The sequence below is a fragment of the Aotus nancymaae genome, unplaced genomic scaffold, assembly GCF_030222135.1.
Source record: "Aotus nancymaae isolate 86718 unplaced genomic scaffold, 86718_ANA_hifiasm-v0.15.2.pri h1tg000011l, whole genome shotgun sequence".
NCBI lineage: Eukaryota > Metazoa > Chordata > Mammalia > Primates > Aotidae > Aotus > Aotus nancymaae.
In genome coordinates, this window is record NW_026988422.1 from 18,771,633 (window position 1) to 18,776,260 (window position 4,628).

The window sequence follows — 4,628 nt, forward strand, 5'->3', positions numbered from 1 at the left end:
ATTGAACTTGTCTGGCTGCCTCCACCACTCCCAGGGAGACCAAAAGCCTTCATACACCTCAAGTTGGGGGACAAAAAAGAGGCAGCCACAAAGGCTAAAATCTTTCAAAATAAAACAAAATAAAAAAGTATTAAGGCAAAGATTAAAAAATTTTTGCATTACATAATTTACATGAAAGCAATGCTATTACCTCCCCTGTATGGACGTGGGATGGTACTGGGACATTCTCCTTAGAGAGAAGTGGGGTGGCTTTTGGGAGGGCAAGGGACTTTCTGTAACAATGTATCTCACAATATTTGGAATGACTATTAAAAAAAGAATAATGTCCAATCAAAGTCCTAGGCCACATTGTAGAACTTTGGGGGATGCTCCCTCCAACTGACTACTGTCACCTTCACCATTTCAGTTTTTAAAATCCTGAGTCAAGCCAAAAAAAACAAAACAAAAAAACAAATAAAGCCATGTCAATCTCATCTTCTATTCTGCGCAAGTTAGGTTTTGTCAAGAAAGGGCGTAACGCAGCTAACTCACAGCCCACCTAGATGCATTTGCAGTGGACGATAGAGGGGCCAGACTCGTCGCACTCCTGCTTCCTTATCCACATCTGCTGGAAGATGGACAGTGAGGCCAGGATGGAGCTGCCGATCCACATGGAGTACTTGCACCTGGAAGGAGCAATGATCTTGATCTTCATCGTGCTGCACGCCAGGGTGGGGATCTCCTTCTACACCCTGCTGGCGATGCCAGGGTAAAGGATGGTGCGACCAGACAGCACTGTGTTGATAAACAGGTCTTCGCAGATGTCCATGTCACACTTCATGATAGAGTTGAAGGTAGTTTCGTCGATGCCACAGGATTCCATGCCCAGGAAGGAAGGCTGTAAGTGTGCCTTGGGGCAGCAGAACTGCTTGTTGCCAGTGGTGATGATGACCTGGCCATCCAGCAGGTCATAGCTCTTCTCTAGGGAGGAGCTGGAGGCCGCTGTGGCCATTTCCTGCTCAAAGTCCAGGGTGATGTAGCAAAGCTTCTCCTTGATGTCACACAGGATTTCCCACTCAGCCATGGTGGTGAAGCTGCAGCCACACTAGGTGAGGATCTTCATGAAGTAATCAGTCAGGTCCCAGGCAGAAGCCAGAAGCAGGATGGCGTGGGGGAAGGCATACTCCTCATAGATGGGCACAGTGTGGGTGACCCCATCACTGGAGTCCATCATGATGCTAGTGGTACGGCCAGAGGGACAGCACAGCCTGGATGGCCATGTACATGGCTGGTGTGTTGAAGGTATCAAACATGATCTGGGTCACCTTCTCAAAGTTGGCCTTGGGGTTCAAGGCGGCCTTGGTCAGCAGCGCAGGGTGCTCCTCAGTAGCCACACGCAGCTCGTGGTAGAAGGTGTGGTACCAGATGTTCTCCATGTCATCCCAGTTGGTGACGATGCCATGCTCAGTGGGGTATTTCAGGGTTAGGATCCCTATCTTGCTCTGGGCCTTGTTACCCACATAGGAGTCCCTCTGACTCAGGCCCAACATCATGCCCCAGTGCCTGGGGCGCCCCATGATGGAGGGGAAGATGGCCCAGGGGCATCATCACCCATGAATCCGACCTTGCACATGCTGGAGCTATTGTCCACAATGAGTGTGGCGATATCCTCATCCATGGTGCGCTGGTGGTGGGTGTGGACAGGCGGCGGAGTGGTGAGGGCGATGCTCTGTGCTCGCAGGGTGGAAGTGGTCTGGCTGGTCAACAGTTTAATTTTCATAGAACCCTACACATCACTATCCTCATTTTGCAGTTGAGAAAACTGGGAATCAGAGACATTAACCAAAAGATACAAGAATATACAACTGGTAAATGGCTGAACCAGGCTATGTACTCCAGAACTCCTAAACTTTCATATCCGGAATGTTCTTACAATAAGAAAAATGTGATTTTGAATCAAGTCTTGAACAAACCGAGAGTGGTCAACTTGGGTCACACTATTTGAATCTAAAAATAAAGGACGATCTTAAAATAATAAGTTTTCTTTGTGATTCTATTCCCCCCCAAAAATTTTCATAATCTGAGCAATAATATTATTAGAATAATGACATAAGAATCTATAATAATCAGTTCTATGTATATATTCTAGTTTACTCATTTAAGCTGTATTCTTGCTGTTTTATAGTCTTATCTTTTAATTACTTGAGCTGAGAGGAGGTTGAGGTTTAAATTTGAAGTTCCTGAAGGTGCATCCAAAGACACAGGCCACTAAGTGTCTTCCAAAGGGATAGCTGAGCATTAATATGGGCACATCATGCTTGAGAAGCCCAAGGGAATAGCAGACAATCAAGGCATCATTGTATAGCAAAAGAGTCAGTAGAAAACCTAGGAAGAGACCATTTGCAGTCTCTTTAGTTCGTGTCCAGGATTCACTTTCTATATGTATAAGATAGACTAATGATGCCCAATTCACACTGGAACTGCAAGAATCAAAAGAGAATAAGTGGAAATCCTATGAGTCGCTGTCTGACTAATAGAAGCACAGAGTGTTAGTACCTCTCCTTTCTCTTCACTGAAGCTCATCCGAGTCTTGAGTAGGAAAAATTCTTGGTAAGGACAAATGCAAAATACACAAACAGCTAATCAACAACACTCAAGAGTTAGCCTGTGCAGACTGAGAACTCGTATCGATCTGTGAGATTAAGGTTTCTGTTGTCTATAATTTAGAGAAAAATGGAAACTGAACCAAGGATCAGGGTGAAGAAAATGAACAGTGTCTTTACAGAGTTGTATAAAATGCTGTGATTTTCTTTCACAGCAAACATAGCCATGATAGAACAGTAGCACACATGTTCTCTCTCATACACATTTCAAAAGACAAATCATGTGATTTGGTAACCACTCACATGTTCATACTCAAATGAATGCCAAGCCAGTAAATTCCTTGGAGAATGTACAATGTCAACAGAACACTTTGCTACAAAAGTTTTTGTTGTGTACAAAGATGCCACTCTCTTTACAACTGTGCCTCTCCAGATATGTTTTCCCAGAGGAAGATAAAGCCTAAGTAGCAAAGGTGGGAGGAAGGGACTGAACAGGAGACACATTACAAGTGAGACCCAGAACAGATGACAGATATAAATGGCTTTGGGAAAACACTTTCTTCATCTTTCCATTTCACACTTGGATGGCTTCAACAGTTTTATGGACCCTCCCAACCCCTACCCCACCTCCTGTAAATGTTTTATGTAATGCCGGCCTATCATTGTGCTTGCACGATAAACATGACAAGCATGCTGCCAACATCCACCCCAAGGAGGGACTGGCAAGGCCACAGCCTGAGCAAATGGATGGGAATCACATTAACACACACTTCTAAGGTAAATCAGAATAGAAACATCAGACAGTAAGACACCGATTCTCAGACATTTTGTGAAGGAGCTGAATCTACTATTGCTATTGAAATGACTGTGGACAGGGGAATGCCTGTCACAGTTACAGATTTTCTGGTAGGTGGGATGGAGGTAGGAGTGACAGAGCCACCTATCAGCCACACGGGAGATGATTGATGAGCCAGAAAAAACAGGCAGCGAAGCCCAGTCTCTCTCCAGAATCCATTTGTTATTTCCGATCTCTCTCTGTCTCTGTCTCTGCCTCCCTCACACTGCAGCTAATCAGTGGTGATAGATGAGGGTAGATATTCACTCCTTCCTTCAGGCACCCAATTGCATTTTCTCTTGCTTGTCACCAGGTCTATCATCCATTTCTCAATGAGTCCTTTATACAAATAAGAAAAGAGCCATTCTCTCCCTAGAACTGTTAATGCTAGTCCTGAAGTGTTGAGAAAAAGGCAAGAGAAAAAGAAAAGATCAAAGGATTTTTTTGTTTCGTTTTACTCATAAAGGGACAGAGGAAAAGCATTTCCACGAGAAATGCACTGAGTAATCAGTGTCGAGTGTTGAAGGGGAAGTACAAATAAAAATGCCACAAAATTGGAGAGCTGGGAGTAACATGATTTGGCAAGAGTCTAGCCCTCATCCCTGTGTCCCCAATTGAATTGGATGTAGTTATTCCAATTGGCTCATTAAGGCAGCCCAGGCACCAGTGTAGCTGGTGTTTACAGGACCTTGTCATTTGCATGTCTCTACTGATGACCCGCTCAAATAAAAATGGACACATTTTGCTCATATCTCATTTTCATATCTTCAAGAAGTATAAGCCAGTGAGTAGAGTTGTAAAATTAAGGCCATAAGCAATGTGTGTGTTAACATGATGGGGCTAGAACATTCAGTACTTCACATTGGCTGGGATTCATTTAGAACCAAGCACATGGTGGATGCTCAAAATATTGGATCCAGCATCTGCATGTGAGGCCAAACAGCTTCACAAGAAACAGCCAAACTGAATATTTTGGTCCTAATATATTTGGCTATGTACATGAGGAACATTTTAAATCAGGAGCTCTATGACGTGAAGACAGGGATGTTGCTGAACGTGATAATGGTGATGAAAACAAAAATAGCCATGATCACAGTGATAGCCACGATAAATACAGACTTGAGAAATGTGACCCATCAGGGAAATCTCTTCTTAAACAAACTCCTTTAAATTGATTTAAAAGATTAAGTGCCCACTTTTCTCAAAAGGAA

The 4,628-nt window shown here is 43.7% G+C and overlaps 1 pseudogene; it reads right to left on the reverse strand.

Moving 5' to 3' along the window:
- Positions 1-724: 724 nt before the first annotated feature.
- LOC105725038 (actin-like) lies at positions 725-1,657 on the reverse strand (annotated as a pseudogene).
- Between the last annotated feature and the right edge of the window lie 2,971 nt (positions 1,658-4,628).